Raw genomic sequence first — 18,004 nt, forward strand, 5'->3', positions numbered from 1 at the left:
AAGAAAAAAACTGTCTCAGTCAGATAAATTAGGTGTTTGTAACATATTTCGGAATCAGACAAATTTCGAAAAGATTTTTTATTTTAAATAAAAGAGAGAAATAGAAGAAAGAGTAGAGTACGAATAATGTGATTTCTGGAACGTTTTTTTTTTTTTCAACAATTCCGTGTTTCAAAATTCTTATTTGGGTCACAGGGACTTTTTTTCAATCAGATTTGACGCGAACAGTTTAGGTGAGACCCCGGGACTTTTATTTTTCCCGCCAGTGCTACAAAAAATGTTTTCCGATGTTGACATTTTCAGTACCTTCCGGCAGCTTTCCAATAAAACTACCATTCACGTTGGCTCGCTTTTTTCGCCATTCGTTACGCAGTCATAAGTCGATAAACTTCGTCGGGGTCCCCATGGACCCCACACACGTTCTGGCGTTGATGTTATTGGTGTAAAACGGGAACAAATATTATCTATGATAAAAAAACTAAACGTAAAGACATTTATTTGTTTGGGTCGACTGAAATTTTACCGAAAGTTGAAGGTCATGATTATTAATTATATAAAGTTGGGAACTTGTCGATACTTATTCAGTTCGTTTTTCACATTACATGTACTTTTTCGTTGGTCAAAAAAAGAAGATTCCTCTAAGTCAATAAAATACTGTGCTCATGTATCGAAAAATTTTGCTTATAACTTCGTCTTGTTCTTACAGCAACCATGCTGAAAAAACAACATTTTCATGCAAAGAAATAGTATTTTATGAATAATAAATTTTCTCGGGAACTTGGACAGAATTGATCAGATTCAATTTATCAAAATTTGCAACGTTTCGTTGGTTTTATTTATTTTCCAACTTCATCAGGCAAGCTGTAACAGATGTACATAAACTTTAAAATTAAGTTGCATAAAACAATAGACCTGATACATGTAAGTTACAAATTCAGAAATAATAAACTAAACAAAATTGCAAAATATTTACTTTTGAGGTTAAATCGTCGTTAAAATCCTCTGGTCCATAACATCCAGTCAAAATTATGTTTAAATAAGACTAGACAGATACATACATTTTTGTTTTTTTGATAAAATTATAAACTCATTGTGCCAATAAATTAATTTGAATAAAATAAAATGGACAAATATGATGATGGACAAATACACATGTCAAACGTAGTGACTCTTAAATCACAGACTGTACTGCTCTCACACAGTGTGATAGTACGTGTGGAGGTCGCATTATCTGTATTGTCAACATGACTCTGTTGTCTATGACTAGTACTGTTTATATTGTGCGCGAAAGTTCAACCTCTAAGTAAAATAAAAATATTTACTATGACTTCACTAAATCCTTGACCTCATTTATCAGGTCACTGTAAATTGTACTAAGATTTTGCGTGTCGGATCTAAAATTGACACAATTCATCGCCTTAATAAAAATCATTTCACTTAGGTTTCTCTTTATGTAATTTTTCTCCAGATCTAAAATCTCCACATCATCGAACTGAAAGTTATGACCATCTTCAACAAAGTGATGTTCCGCTAATGCTGTTTTGTTGTTTTTTATGAACTTCTCAGGTCTGCAGTCAAGTTTGTGTTGTCTCACTCTGGTTTTTAATTTTTGCCTGGTTTGTCCAACGTACCATTTCCCACACGAGCACGGAATCCTGTATACTAGGCCAGATCTATCTTCTTTCTTCACTTTGTCTTTTAGCCGGGAAAATAGATCCTTAACCTTGAATACATTATAGAATACCAACTTGCAGTTGGTGTGCCTGAATAAAGATCCCAGTCTTGGTGACAAGCCTTTTATGTAGGGAAATCTGCTAAACGACCAATTCTTGTTGACATTGTTGCTCCTGATGTTGTTTTTAATCCTCTCGGACACAATTTTCTCACACTTGCTGATGACCTTGTTTGGATAATTGTTAGATGACAGTAATTTTCTAACCATGCGAATACTTTCCTTGGTCTTGTTCACATGACTCAAGCGCATGGCTCTGTTCAAAAACCCTTTTGCAACCCCCAATTTCTGGCTCAATGGATGATTGGAATTAAAATTCAAAATTCTTCCTGAGCTGTACGGTTTCTTGAACCAAGAAGTTATAAGATCACCATCTTCTGATCTTTCTATTAGTATGTCCAAAAAAGGCAACTTCCCGTTATTCTCAACTTCCAAGGTAAACTTGGAAAAGTTTAGAAAAAAGGTAAAGTTGTTTTATGCAACTTAATTTTAAAGTTTATGTACATCTGTTACAGCTTGCCTGATGAAGTTGGAAAATAAATAAAACCAACGAAACGTTGCAAATTTTGATAAATTGAATCTGATCAATTCTGTCCAAGTTCCCGAGAAAATTTATTATTCATTACATTTAACATGGATGAGAACCAAGATTTGGATTATAGTATTTTATGTTTCTTTCTATTTTTGCGATATCGTCCGTAGTGGTAAAATGTTTAAGTTTTTCAACTTCTATGATCAAATATTGTTTATTTACGATACGCGATGAATTTGACATTTGCAAACCGTAAATTCTTATTGGCAGACGCATAGAAAAGCACAATTCAAAACTATAAAACATTTAATTTCTATTGCAGATGAAAAAATACTGCACTAACAAAACGGGGTTTCCAAAGGGTTAAAACCCTTGCCCATAGTTAGGTTTTTGTTCCAACTAAATATTCCCCCCGACTGTACATTCCATATATTACATCGAAAGGGAAGCCCGCCTTTCGTTGTCCTCTCTTTTTTTTTTTTTACTTTCATACCCAGTCGCAGGATATCTCTTCGAGGACGTCTATCCCTCCCTCCCGGGACATCCTTGAGAAGGTCCTCTCGAAGGACAACCACCGACGAAGAAAGAGAAACGAAGTACAGAGGGTAGAAGTAGAAAGGGAAAGAGTCAAATCGTGGAAAAGTTTCGTCGCCGTCTCGTATATATACGAGGATTATGGGTTGGGCGGCGCCTATAATACGTTGGATAAATCCCTGCCCAACCCTTCCGAGTCCGCGCTCGGTTTTCTGGCTGCCCATGCCCGGCAGAGCGGACCTCGATCTAATCTCTTTCATCCACCCGCCGCGAAAGACACGGAACCGCGGCCGGGATTCTAAATCCGAGAAGGAGAGGTCACCCACCGTCCACCCTCATCCCGCGGGGGATGAAAAGTGGAAGGGGGTGGTGGGGGGGGGGGGGGGGGGGGGGAGGAGGATTCGCCCCGTGACTCTTGCTCATGAATTAACGAGCCTTGTTTTCCCGAAAAAGCATCGGCGCCGTGAGCTCCCGCCTCATTGCGCACGAAACCACCATTATTCTCAGAGCGCGAGAGAACGGCGTTCAAAAAATTTCTCTCCCCCCCTCCCCCCTCCCCCTCCCCCGCCCCCTCCCACTCCACTCTTTCTCTTCTTCGTCGTTATACCCTCGTCGGGTGATAAATTTGGCAAAAAACCTGCTGGAGGGAATGGGAAGAGCGAAGGGTAAAAAATGAGGAGGAAAAAAAAAATCATATATATGTATATATATTTGCGAAACAGCCTCACTTTCCCAGACTCTGGAACGTATTAATGCACATGGGGCATTCCATGCCAATTCAGCGAGCTCGTGACACCGTCCAATTTAGATTTTTCTAATACTTTTCTTTACGATCAGCCTTCCTCCGAAAACCAGGAATGAATTTGAAGAATAATCAATTTTTTTATATTTTTTGTACGTCGATTAGTTATTTAAATTATCTCGAAAACGTTACCTTTTTTTTCAAAAAATAATAATAACGGACAAGCGTCTTCAAGAAAAATTAGTATTTATATGATAGTAAATGTAAATTGGTTGGGGTCACGGGCTCGGAGAGTTGGCACGGAATGCCCTATATGTGGGTGTAACTCCGGGTGCAAAAACAGCTCCGAGGTAAATGAGCCAGCTGTCCTGTAACTGGTAATAAGCCTCACCCCTTTTATGATTTATCTGCCACATGTGGATGCTCAAGCGAGAGGTGCTCCCCCGTCCGGAAACTCGTGGAATTTAATCGTATGTTTGAAAAACAAAAGGATATTATTTAAACGCGCAGCGTGTATGCATATGCGGGAAATTTCTCGACAATGAGAAAATATTTGATGATTTATTATCGCGTTGGCGCGTACCGAGGATTATCAGGATGGAAAAATTTTAATATATAAATAATCACTTTTAACAACATTTACAAACGACACTTGGCCAGAGTAATCAATACGTTAGAAATACGTCTCTAATTTTAGAAAATTGCTCGAATTTGATAAACTGGTATTACTCCAAAAACGGTTTTTTATACTTCATATGTAATGAAATCAAACTTTCACGTAACGTATCCAAAGTAGTTGAACGGAAAAGTTTTTCAACTATATTTTAAACGCATCAAAACTATATTTCAAAACCCTGACAAATAATTTTGCAATCATGTTCTGCGTTGGTGATTTCAAATCGTTGTGAAAACACTCAACGTAACAAGATTTTAATTGTTGCATGTACATCATGCTATGAAAATATTTCCTAAATCCTTCGTACTGTATTCAATTCACATTATTTATACCCAGTTTATCCGGTTTGCCTCTTTTTTTCTATCGCTTTTTATATCGTGTTTCACAGCCCTGTAATAAATGTATTTAAAAATTGATTTCCTGTAATCTAGTCACCTTTGATTTGTTTTTGTTTGTTTTTTTTTTGGCATAAAAAACAAAAATTGCGACAGTGTTCAACGTTTTAAGCAAAATGAACCCGAGGAAAGCCAGTCGCGTAATTAAACGTCTTATTTTCTCTAGACACAGTCAATTACCTACACATCATAATTAGCACAGTTAATTAACGAAGCTGTAAACCTTTCCACCAAGCAGAGGGGGTTTATATTTTCCACTTAGAATCTGGAAAAGAGATAAAATGAATCAAAGTAACGTGGATAAAATAATTAACCGTGAGTGTGTATTAATAGTAATGGATTCGAATGAATGAAATAAAGATGAAAATTAATTACGGATACATGTGAAGTTAACAACCCCAAATTCGTCGATTAAGAAATTAACATGTTAAGTTGAAGAGTAGATTGTATTCTTGATTCTCAATTCAATCCTGAAACTGAACGAGACGGATGAAAACAAATTTATTTCAACAGTCAAAATCTCGTTCCATGCATTCCGAGTACGGTATAAAATTTCCTGTGCAACGTAATTATTTGCTGCATCGACAGGTAGAAAATTCATACGGTCACCATAACTGATAAAATGGTTTTTAATGAATTTCTGTTCAAAATCAGTCCGATTGGTTTGTAGATTTTCTACGCCTGGACAGTTTCTTGGGCTCAGAAACTCGCAAACGAGACTCACAATCAGGTTTTATCACTCAGAAACTTACACGTGGTTCAAATATCGCTGAATCATCAATTATTTCACATCCAGAATGATCGTTTCCAGCGATTGCAACGGTCAGTGAAATCTTCCGACGTAACAGAAAACCTTGAGTATAAATTTAAAAGGATTTCCCATCCCTCGATGCAACCATGAGAAAAGCTTTAAGCCGCCTGAGAGAAATCAAAGATGCAAGTGGGAGATTAGTACACACACAATTACCCAGAAGTCACTGCTTTTACATGTAGGGTAGACCGGGGTCAGTTTCAACACGATGGATGTAGTCAAGGTGCCAATTTCAACTGATCAGATCTAGACGCAAACAAGAGGATCTAATCTAATCTTTCATAGATACGATTTTATGGAAATCCATTTCCTACCGTTCACTGCAACTAGATGAATTTGTACGAGAATAGTTACATACCTTCATCTAGACAACAACACTCCTCGTCTTACGCAATACTGTCGATGAGTAATGTTAGAAAAGAACATCGAGTTCGCAGACTAGATTTCATATCATCGTCAGCACCATAATATCCAATTTCGAATCAACTGCACGATTGCAGGGTTGCACCGGGTGGTTCTCACCACCTTGAACACCTCGGTCGATTTATCCGTGGCTGTTCATTTGAGCCCGAGAATTGTTCATCTCTTTCTAAATTGGCAATACCCAAAGGAATAGCGGAACTAGTCCATTCGAATTGGATTTTCCTGGCACTATTTATTACACATGTCTGCACAAAAATATTTTATTTCAGCTGCATGGGATGTTTTTGGTAAATATTGAAGTTTTTGAGTGTGCTGAATCCAAAAGTGACTTTCATTTCCCTCCATCAAATACAGTATTTTTTCAAAATACAAGGTGTTTGCATGAAAAAAAAGCGTAACAATAATGAACAAACCACTATTTCATCACAATGAACTCAACAATGTTTCTTATAATATTAAACGAACAATTTTTTTCATGAAATGCACTTAACATTCCGTGTTCATTCTTTTTGCCTATGAAACCTTTTGCATTTCTCTTTGATACTTCTCCGAACATACTTCCACTTTTCGTTTTCTGTTTCCCTGTTTGTATTTATTCTTAAATATCACTTTAATACATGGTAAATGAAAGTAAGAAGTCACTTTTGCATAGCATTTTCAAAACCAAGAATAGCATGCCAGATTTGAAGTTGAACGGGAGTTTCACTCTAAATGAAGCTACAAACACGAGATCAAAAAAAAAAAAAAAAAACCGACGTGATGGAACTTTTTGAGTATTTTTCCTGGTTTCAGTGTGTAAAAATTTATGAAAAAAACGGTATAAAAAAAACCCATACCATTTTTTGATTGCAGACCTATGGTATTAGTCAGTTCAACAATTTTGACGTGAAAAGATCGTCTTCTTTTACCAAATTCAGATAAGTTCATGCAAGGTGACCTTTCGCGATGACAGTTGGCTGAATTTATGGTTTTGAGAACAATTCCAATTCCGCACAAAAACGATACGTAGTTTCACCTTTTGAATCACTTACAGCGTAAGTACTTCATCATCCGTTTATGACTTATCACTGTGACTGGGAGTTTTCGCGTCCATTATGATTCTTATGGATGACCATCTACTGGTTATACTTTTGGATGAATGTTCCCAGGCAGTACGATCACAGTTCGTACAGCACAGTTTTCACAGGAATATATGAACATAAAGTGATAAATCTTCCGCGCCGACTATCTCGATTTTGAATATACTTGCTACGAGCAGGTGTAAAAAATTTGATTCATTCTTACGGTTAAAATACCGCTGTTCAACACTTCCACCAGTTCAATTTTCGTACCCAAAGTAAAACTTTAACCAAACAACTCACTTCGTTCGCATTATTATTATCATTATCATTCGAAGCACAGGTTAATTACTTCGGTTTTATTGCGAGTGAATTTAAAATTATTATCTTTTGACTGATTCCTGTTCGTTGAAACCCTTCCTCGTACTTGTGATGTGTAAACAGACAATACGGAAGACAAATAAAGACTAACGTACCGCAATGAGAACAAATAGAGGTGTCCACGACATAAAGTCTGTGCTAACCCAACCTCTTTAGGATTTTCTGTGGTTTTTCCTGGGTGTGAAGACAGATGTCGGTCTGGGGGGTTAGAAGGGGTGAAACACTATCGAGCCTCAGCTATTCTGCTCCCAGGAGGAGGAAGCACGCGCCGTTTAATGTTACTACAGGGGCAGTAGCATCATTCTCGACAACTCGACATCGGACGTGGTTCCCTGCTAGTCGATACATAAAGTAATGTCTGAGCCTTGATACTGTCATTGAAACGTTCCGAAAAAAGTTTACGCTGTTCCAACGATATCTTCTCTTTATCCATTTGATAGTTTTATTGAACAGATTTTCATTCTTGGTCTCCGATGTTGTGATCCAAAAGTATAAGTGTCAAACATTCAATTCGTTGGGATTAAAGATATGGAAACTGGTCTTTGTAACCTCTGTGAGTAATTCAACGAAACGGCAAAGGTCTGATGAAATGATTCATTTAAAATGAATGATTAGGTTAAGTTACTTTCCTCTACCTCCTAAAGACTGACTAATTTTGTGTCAGAATGTTAATCGTACTCTAAACAGAAATCACCGTACCTTCAATACTACGGAAGCCGGGTCTTTAAACCCAACATCTTATTGGCGCTATAGCCAGTCTAACCGTAAAGTACCGGTGTGGATTGAAGGGTCGCCATTATCAGGGATTCGTTCCAACTTTAGTGTTACTGAAATTTCAACGGCAATCCCTCCATAGCAGCCTCGGAAATGGGGTTTATAAGTGAGACGACAAAACTTGGGGATAAACGGAGCATCGGAAGAAAAATGGCTGGATATTTCTTACAAGAATGTGTTCACTGTATTAATTGTTGATAAATTTTCGCGTTCAAGTCGACAGGAAGACCGTGTGATTGAGGTGAAAAGAATTAAAACCATTCATCACTTCACTATGTTCTTGAACATGATTTGGTTGTCCTCAATTTTTGGAACACCACGAAACGGTAAAGTTTCTTTAGACCTTTTTACTCGTCTTTGTAATACTCGCTTCAATGTTCCAAAAAGAGCACTTCAATTCCCAAGGCAATGCTTTCATTATCCTTCAGCAATCTAGTCTAGTTTATGAAGTGGTAAAGAAATGTTTAAGTGGCGGTGATCATTTCTTGCTTTAAGTTCACGTTTTTCCACGTCGTCACGGAGTTTCTCAGTCTCAGATCAAACTTGTTAATGTCCACTATCCCACAGTTGAATGAAGGTATGATTTCTCTACGCAAATAACATCTTGACCTTGTCCACAAACCATTTCAATTGTTCTCATAACCCAAGCAAGTACAGCTGAGGGTTCGAACCGAGTACCAACTCCGATGTATAAATTGGCGTTGAGATGACAAAGTGCAAAGTTCAATTTAGAGGCTCGTTACTTGCATGGAAATTTTCAAGTGACTGAAACACCGCGTTGTCATGACTACGTTACCGAATAGTTCACGTTACATACCATTCGATAATCAATTCAGTAGATTATGAATCGCATACCCATGGCAACTCACGCTGAGTCGAATAAGCTTCGACTGTCTAATTATGAGGATTGGAAATCGGACGTGAATTGGTTCGAATAACTTGTAACCTGAACCACTACAGTTAATTACCGAAGCAGTGAGTAATAATTAAACTTGATCGATGGGTGCGGAAACCGGATTAGCCACCCTGCGCGATTCTTTTTTCCGTTAATTCCCGATTTAACCTTTAAGTTAACGTTTACGCAGGTGACGTGCCAATTAACGCGGAGTACGTCACGTAAGCGAATTGTCCATGGGACACACCCCAACCATTCGTGTCCGGAGAGCGTGAAACTAATCACGATCATTCTGACTACCGAGCGATTTTTCAACTCTGGAAGCTACAACGTACCGTCAGACCAGCGCGGGATGGTCCATTAGCGATCAATTCATATCGACGCGCCAAAATTAGTCGTTACACCCCGCTCCCAGTGGATCGTTTGGGTAATTGTCTCGTGGCCAAAAGGGATAAACATACCCACATATCCTCTCGGGTCGCCCCGGCATCGGGGAAGGGGACTATCGCTCGATTCGAGGGGCTGGGGGCAGCTGATTGGACAGGAAACGTGACCGATTCGTGGTTCTTCCCACAACCAACCGTGTAACTTCCGTCAGACGTCATGGTAGGTTTCACTAATTGAACGCACTGTTCTGCAGAGTCATTTTCATGGCCGATTCATTCTCCTTTTAAAATTAAACCGAATCCTACTTTATCGTCGGAACTTTTGTGACGATGGTTGATCATGGTTAGTCACTAACCATGCGTTGTACAGATTCGTAAAGAGGGCACATAAATTGAAGTTGACAAACCTCGTCTCAGTTAACATAAATCACCACGTGCAATTTTCTAGTATTTGAACCAAATCCGGCAAAAGATGATCATTTACAAGTCCAGTTTCTGATCAATGAAAAGTAATATTACAGTAGATTTTCAACAGACAAAGTGTACCGATTCGTCTACCTTTACATGTACCTTAAGTTTCGATCGATCAAGTACGATGAAAAACTCAAATCGTCACTGATACTGAGTTTCATATCAGCAGTCTTCGATGAATCATTAGAATCTGATGACCATAAGACGGTAAACCTCAACCTATTGACTTATTCGTTTATTCCTGTAACTTAGTATTGGTAACTGTTTCAGTCGCCTATGAAGCTTGATTGATGGCAACTATCAGGTCTGTATCATTATCCTACCAGAAGTTTTGATCGATTAAGCCCCAACAAAAGCTGAAGTATGAAATCAGCAATACTTACCAAGTTCTTATAAAAACTACCATAGCACAACATTTATTTGGATCTCGAAGTAACTCTCAATGATTCATTCAGCCCTAAGGACCTCATTGTCAATACAAGTGACGACTTAAATTTTCGATCGTAGGTAGTCGATCGATCAAAACTTTAGGTGTTGCATGTGTCTTATAATGAATAGCAGAGTCCTCCTCTTTCACTTCTTTCGCCTTCACATCCTACTTCGATTCGTTCTAACCATCTTTGCCCACCGATCGGTACGTTTGGACACAGTAGCTGACTCTGCTGCCTTCCACTTCACGATTGCGGATCGGTATGAGTCCCATTCCTCGGATCAAGATCAACCCGTTCATGATGTTTTTCGCAAACCAGCAGACAGGCGATTCTGCCAACGGCTTCGAGTGCTGATATTTCTCTTCTCCTCATCCTCCCCGGTTGCCGATCAACAATCTACTGTCCGCTCGCTGATGTTGAACGACTGAGAATTCCCGGTCCAAATGAGTTTGACAGAGGTGAGTTTTGGGCGACGAACATGCTCCTCATAGTCCCGGGCTTAGCGCTGCCTCCTTTTCACCAGCTTCTTCCCGTTCTCGTCCCTTGCGACCCTTTTGCACCGTCGTGCTGACCGAAACGCGAGTGATAATGACCTTCTCTCCGCGGCTATCGTTAAAGGCAACCACTTTTGGTCACGAAAATTACGGAAAACTATGCAACGTCTGCGGTCTGAATGTCGGTCCGTTTACTCGGTTTACACAAATGTGAAAAATACATTATCCAGTGACGTCGCATTGCAAAAAGTTGACGGTGTGGATTACTCTAAAACAATTTTCGTATTCGATTCAGAACTTGAAAGTCAGATGGTATTGGATTTACATCAGAAAATATTCTTTAGAAGTCTGAACCGCATTTTTTTTTTTTTGTTTTGACTTAATTTTTTTACTGTGCAGTTAGTCAGCCACAACTTGGGTTCGATCGATACTTTTACGACGTAGTGTCTAGTAGCCAAAAACGTGTGCAAGCTTATGGAAATTGTACTTTCCAGTGAACTATTTTCGCATTGCTGTGAATAGAAATTCTTAATTTTCCGATTTGGATGTTTTCATGTCTTTCGACTAATTTCTCAGCTTGTTCCAGATACAAGATTTCTTCTTGTCCGTATACTAATGGTCGCATCAATACCCGGCTACTTTGGGAAAGACGATATCAAGCTCCATTTTTTCCCGATGATCATCGATTGAAATCAATGCAGAAAAACGACCGGCTAAGTTATACTAAATTTCTATACTTCTAGTAAAACCGAAATCAAAAAATCACCGGAAATACAATTTAACCTTACTTTTTTTTTCTCAGATTTCGGCACGTAGATCACGAAGCTTCACTTTAGTCGCAATTTGAATCTGTCATGCATTTCGTCGTCATGACTTTTCAAAAATTGCTTGGTAAAAATATTTCACTCATGAATAAGCTCGACGTTCCCGTTGTGACGTCAAAAGTTTTACGTTTTGCTCGGCCAACTCTGTTCCGCTTGTAGCGAAAGTCGCATTTTCTTTTTTTCCTCCCCGCCCGGTTTTTCTTTGATTTTCTCTCTGTATCCGGAGTGGTAAGTACCCGGTTTTTTTAGTATCTCCTTTTTTTTTTTTCTGTTCGCGTCGTAAAAATCAATGACGTTCTGCCAGCCAACCAGACCGCCAATTAAAAACTATGCTGCTTTATCGGAATTGGACCTACCGTGTTGGATACACGAAGCATTCGCGTCGTAGTTTCTGAACATCAAATTATGCTCTTCAAGCGTGAGTTGTAATTAAACGTTGATAGACGGTGCAGGTTGTTTCGCATTGCACGTTATTAACTTGAAAAGTACGGGAATACAGTCGTTTCCACAAAACATGAAACTTGGTCGAATTTTGAAGTCACATCTTACATTTAATTTCTCCAAAATTTTCATCTGTGTAAATTTCTACTGAAACATTTCGATCGAGAGTTTCAATTTTCAAAAGATTGACCAAGCTGTGACAAAATCTGTCGTACGATTGTACGAACAGTAAAAAGTCCGGAAGAATCGCAGGAATTTTTTATCGCGATAAAAACTTTCACAAAAACGATTCAAAAGCATTGCTATTCCTTTTGCGATTCGTTCCTTTGAAGCGAAAGCCACGAGAATACTAACAGATTTTTCCATTGTGTAATTCATCAGAAACCTATTGTTAAGGGACGTAAGCTTCAGTCGTTATATTTGACAGGTGTAGGTATAACCCAGAGATGCGAAAGCCCGATACGTTGATTCATGGGCAAAGTTAATCCCTCGGCACTAGCCGAAAGCTTCGAAATGCGGATTTACATCTGCATGGATGTTAACACAAACGAAAGTTCCGCCAAGTAAACTCGGCTGTTGATACGAACCGATAATTTCGCGACGATGAATAACAACAACACTGCCTGCGTATAAATATTTGCAGAGATAGTACATAGCCACATGCCTATTGCATAAATATTTTGAATAAATATAACCAAATATGTAAATAATTACTATTTACTTGTCAATAGTAGATACACACTGAGAGAAATTTTTAGTTCCGGTTACCGCTCAGTCTTTAATTATTTTCAGTTTTTACCATAATCGAAAAATATAGTTTTAGGTAGAAAATGAAAATTAGTTTTCTAGCTGTTACCGGAAAGTCTAGTATCCGTTATCTATTCTTTCTCATCACGATCACTGCTGCCATATTTTCTTGCAACTGTTGCGAAAATTTAATGCTTGTGCAAGAATAAATTGACGCTAAAGCCTTGTTTAGCTAAAAAAGTAGAGTGAACCTCAGAAACTGATTCTGCGTTGCAATTACCAAAAAAGGATCGACAATAGCGCCAAATGGTTAGGCGTAGCTCGTTTTTTGTAATTCCAACAATATTCAAACAGTTTTTTTTAACGATACCTGTTTTACTGAATTTCTCTAGTTACTGTAACAAATGAAATTTTTCCCAGTGTACGTAAGGGTGTTTCAGAAAAAAAATTGTCCTTTTCCGCCATGACACCCTCTTAAAAGTTTGTTCAGGTTGCAAGAAAGGTCCTGTGAAAAAAGATGAGCGTTCTATTTTAAGTGGAAGATCGCGCTGATTTGATCTGTTTTTTTCTTCACTTCTTCTTCGCATTTTTTTGAACTCATGAAAAAATATTTTCCGACATTTATACTTGACCCAAAGATCAAGAGCCTAAATTAAAAGTTCATATTAAATTATAACTATTTTATGAGATTGGTTTAATATAGAAAAAGTCGTTAGATACAATTCTCAAACATCAACCGAAGACTTGATAATACAAGTGTTGATTTTTTTTCTGACACAAATTGATAAGCAATTTAAAAAAAAAATTATTCAATTCTCGACAGGTACTTCACAAATTGAAAAAAAAATCTATAAAAGTGAAAAATCTGATAAGCTCGATCTTCCACGTAACGTAGAACGCTCATATTTTTACAGAATCTTTTGTCTTTGAACCCGAACAAACTTATCACCTGATGCAATGGTCGAAAACAGCAAATTACTTTTTTTCCCGAATCACCTTACTAGGTACAAATACTTTGAGCGTTGCAAGCAGGCTAATTCGCGCACTTTTTTTTATTTTTTCTTCATTCTTTTCACTCTTCTTTCGTTTCTCGTTTCATTCATTTCCTCTATTTTCCCTTTTATCGCTTCATCAGCGTCAGTCTCTCCGAAATTAAGCAGGGGAAACACAGCCCCAGAAGCAATGACGGCATGAGTATGGCACGTATAAAGCCAGCCCTCTCTCTCTCTCCCTCCCCCTTGAGAAAAGCCCGGTTCCTGAAACCCGTCACTCCGTCCTCAAGAATATAACACCATCGTGCTAGTTGCTCGTTACAACGGAGTCAAGAATAATTATTACGCGATATACCTAAGTAATTGCGATGCGTGATGTGTGAGCGTGTTTTGTATATATATGCATCTGCGCGTGTATAATTATACATATACATATACCTATAATACGTAGACACGATTATTATCAACCCGTCCATCTTGAAGTTGATGCTTCAGTTCGCGGAGCGAATTGTTTCATCTTAATCCTCTGGCATAGATATAATAATAATAACAACAACGTACTATGAATAATACTATGTATAGATGCAAATGTACTAACACTGGAAGAGAGGAGGAATATTTCAGCTGTATTGTTTATAATAAATTTATTTAAGGATCGCATTCACTGTCCAAGATTCCTGGAAATGATACCTTTACATACCCCTGTACGTACAACCAAAACACCGCAGTTATTTTATCTACCTTCTGCGCGTACTAACTTCATCCAGTCATCTCCACTACATAGATTGTTAGTTATTTGTAATCATCTACATCAAAATAGTGATCAGGTCGACATAACAAACTCGTACAACTCCATCAGTAGCAGTGTTCTTTGCTCCATATTTGTCAATTTACGTGGTAACTTAGACTAGTCAACGACGCTAGTAGTAAGATGAGAATAGTCAATCAATTATAATGAAAAATTAATTAGCTCTATAAAATTTATCTTAAAATACTTTGATTTGGTTAATTTAGTGAAACCTAGTATTAATCTGAAATATTTTGTAAAATCTCTCTATTTACTATATATCGTAAATGTAACAATCAGTGACCCTGTTATTGGCCAATAGGCTGTTGGGCCTGTATAAATAAAATAAAATAAAATAAATAAATAAACAACAACAACAACAATAATAATAATAATAATACAACACACAGCGGAAACATTCAACAATTTCATAAATTAATATCTACCATCACTGAGAGAAATTTTTAGTTCCGGTTAGCGTTCAGTCCTTAACTATTTTCATTTTTTGCCACGATCGAAAAATATAGTTCTAGGTAGAAAATGAAAATTAGTTTTCTAACTGTTACCGGAAAGTTTAGTATCCGTTACTATTCTTTCTCATTACGATCACTGTTGCTATATTTTCTTGCAACTGTTGCGAAAATTTAACGCTTGTGCAAGAATAAATTGACGTTAAAGTCTTGTTTAACTAAAAAAAGTAGAGCAAACCAAACAAACTGATTTTGGGTTGCAATTACCAAAAAAGGATCGACAATAGCGCAAAATGTTTACGCGTACCTCGTTTTTCGTAATTCCAACAATATTCGAACAGTTTTTTTAACGACACCTGTTTTACTGAATTTTTCTCGTTACTGTAACGAATGAAACTTTTCTCAGTGATTAACGCTGTTTTATTATTCCTAAATTCTCATAGGATTTGACGAGGAACTTAAACATTCGCTGGCCAAAATGGACGGTTATCGTCCACCCTGGCTTTCTCACTTATCGGTGTCTCGGGAACGGTGTAAACACGTTTGCTTCTAAAATCGATCGAGTCAACTTATCATGGCTTGTAAAAAGATGGGAAAAATTTTCATTTTGCTGTAAAAAAAATTCATCTGAATCGTAAAAATATCGATAATTTTGTCATGAAATTTGTTCCCGTACCTTGAGATTAAAAATAATTGTGTGAAAAAAAATTCCAGCTGATTTCTGTACGTACTTTGTGAATAATATCGAGTTACGCCGTCTGCAAACCCGTTGTTTCAATTAACAATAAAATTATCACGCATCAATTTTCACTCTCCGTTTTTTTTCACGGAATATATTTATATGCACGTAATTTCGCAGTGAATAAGATTCATCGTTCATCGGAAAAAACTTTTGTGCGAAATTTAAGCCTATCTTGAAAAACAAAACCAGATCAACGGTATCGTCTCAATTTTCCTCTCGCAAACTGAGCAAAACTCTGAAAAAGTTTCCGAACATAATCGAATCGTGCAAAAAACATATTTTGATAAAATTCCGAGGGTAAAAGAAAGAAAGGAAAAAAAAAACAACGCGATCATTTTCACCTTCGATAATTTTTATTTATTTGAGAATAAAAATCTTTCCGACGTTGATCATTTTCTCGGCATGAATCGCGATCAATAAATTAGGTATGCGAAGAAGAAACAAAAAAAAAAAATCTCTCAACTTATCGTGTCATTTAAATTCCGCGGAGCGATAATTAATTATTGCAATGTCTCCCTGCAGTTGAGGTTTCGGTTGTCTCGTTTAGCTTTTCAAAATATCACGATGCCGGCCCTCCAGGTAGGTCGCATCCCACCAGCAGCACGGAAAGCGAACTAAGTAATTAATGACTCTTATTCAACCGAGCGGAGGATGCAACGCTGCAGCTGCAGAGCTCTGGGAAAAATGAATTCAAAAGCCTCGTTGCCTCGGGGTGCAGTTGAGCACGTGCCTGGATGCAGTGCGCGTTTATCCGACGAGACGGAATTAATATTCCGGCACATATCACCGCGGTGCGCATGAATTTTCGCTATCCGACCTTACAACGGGACACAAAGACAACTTACGGAGCCGATAACGGCCGAATTACCAAACTGATTGTGAGAGAAATTTTTAGTTCCGGTTACCGCTCGGTCCTTAACTATTTTCATTTTTTACCACGATCGAAAAATATTTCTCTAGGTAGAAAATGAAAACTAGTTTTCTAGCTGTCGCCGGAAATTCTGCCTATTTTACTAAAATTATCTAATAACTGTAACAAATGAAATTTCACCCAGTGTGAAAGTTTAAGGTACTGACTAATTTCAGTCGTTGACTAAAAAAAAAAAAAAAAAAAATTTGAGTAGCTTTTTGGGAGCGTTTCGCTGACGATGAGAAACTTTCAATGTTACGGTTTCAGTCTGGATTTTAACCAATATGGAATTTGACGTTCGTTCGTTCGGAGTGATGGAATTCGATATGATTACAGAGGATTTAAATTCTGGGTGTTAAATTTCAACCCTCACTCCAGTTAAGGTTACACACTCTCTAATTAATAGGGATCATCATCAATGGGACTATTTACTCGTCACAGCAAACTTTCGCTGATGTGTATTCAGAGATTGTGTATACAGAGCGTAAAACAGTATTAATAAATTAAATTACAAGTGGAGATACGAAAACTTGTGACGAAGATTCGTAAGGTACGGAAAAAGTTTCGGTTGAGTAATTTTGTCGAAAGAATTATATTCCTTCGATAATTAAAAATCTAAATGAACTCGGATTTTATGTAACTGATGGAAGAGCTTAACTGTATTAAAAAATTTGAAAATATTCCGCATATTCTTGAACCATTTTTCAAATCCGCTTGATTTGAATTGATCACAATTTATTCTCTACCGCGGCAAACTGTCCGTATAAATCGCCTGTGATTTATGTATTTTCTTTGCCGCTTCCGATCAATCAAAGTTCAATCACAATTACCGTCGTTTATAAAATGGTTATAAAATGTATGAAAAATGTCCTCATACCCTTATTCGGAAGTAAGGATGAGCTTCTTTAGTTTAAATCGACCGTTTTATGTAAGCCGATTACTTTCTGCATATTGAAAGCATAGTTTTCATATCATAATAAAGGCGATTAACTTTCACAACTGTACTTAAAAAACTTTTGCTCAGTGATATTTTTGCTTTAAACATTTTTCGACGCGACTTACTCGCCTTAGTTTTTATAATTATACTAGATATATTACTAGATTTCACAAATTGTATGCATGAGAATATTAGTCTCGTTTTTCCTAATTCCAGCAGTATTCGATCAGTTTTTCTTAACGATACCTGTTTTACTCAATTTTTCTATTTAATTTAATCAATTGAACGGATGTATAATGATGAATCCTACAAAAAAATTAAAACATATAAAAAAAAAAAACGTTCAAAAAAATAATATAGACGTGCCGGCTTAATTCTTATTGACATTGCAAATTATATGTTTGCGTATCGTTATTGAT

At 37.3% G+C, this 18,004-nt stretch overlaps 1 protein-coding gene across 11 annotated transcripts in view; it reads right to left on the reverse strand.

Moving 5' to 3' along the window:
• LOC124185974 (leucine-rich repeat-containing protein 24-like) overlaps window positions 1–18,004 on the reverse strand; it is a 126,022-nt gene that overhangs the window by 102,862 nt on the left and 5,156 nt on the right. For 3 of the 11 annotated variants that reach the window (XM_046577248.1, XM_046577245.1, XM_046577242.1), the window contains exon 1: window positions 9,415–9,720. The exons of the other annotated variants lie outside the window; for them this stretch is intronic. The gene's annotated coding sequence lies outside the window, so the exon portion shown is untranslated. Of the gene's footprint in view, window positions 1–9,414; window positions 9,721–18,004 lie in introns of those variants that run through there. 11 annotated transcript variants of the gene reach the window in all.

Source organism: Neodiprion fabricii, chromosome 7 (genome assembly GCF_021155785.1).
Source record: "Neodiprion fabricii isolate iyNeoFabr1 chromosome 7, iyNeoFabr1.1, whole genome shotgun sequence".
In the NCBI taxonomy this organism is placed as follows: Eukaryota; Metazoa; Arthropoda; class Insecta; order Hymenoptera; family Diprionidae; genus Neodiprion; species Neodiprion fabricii.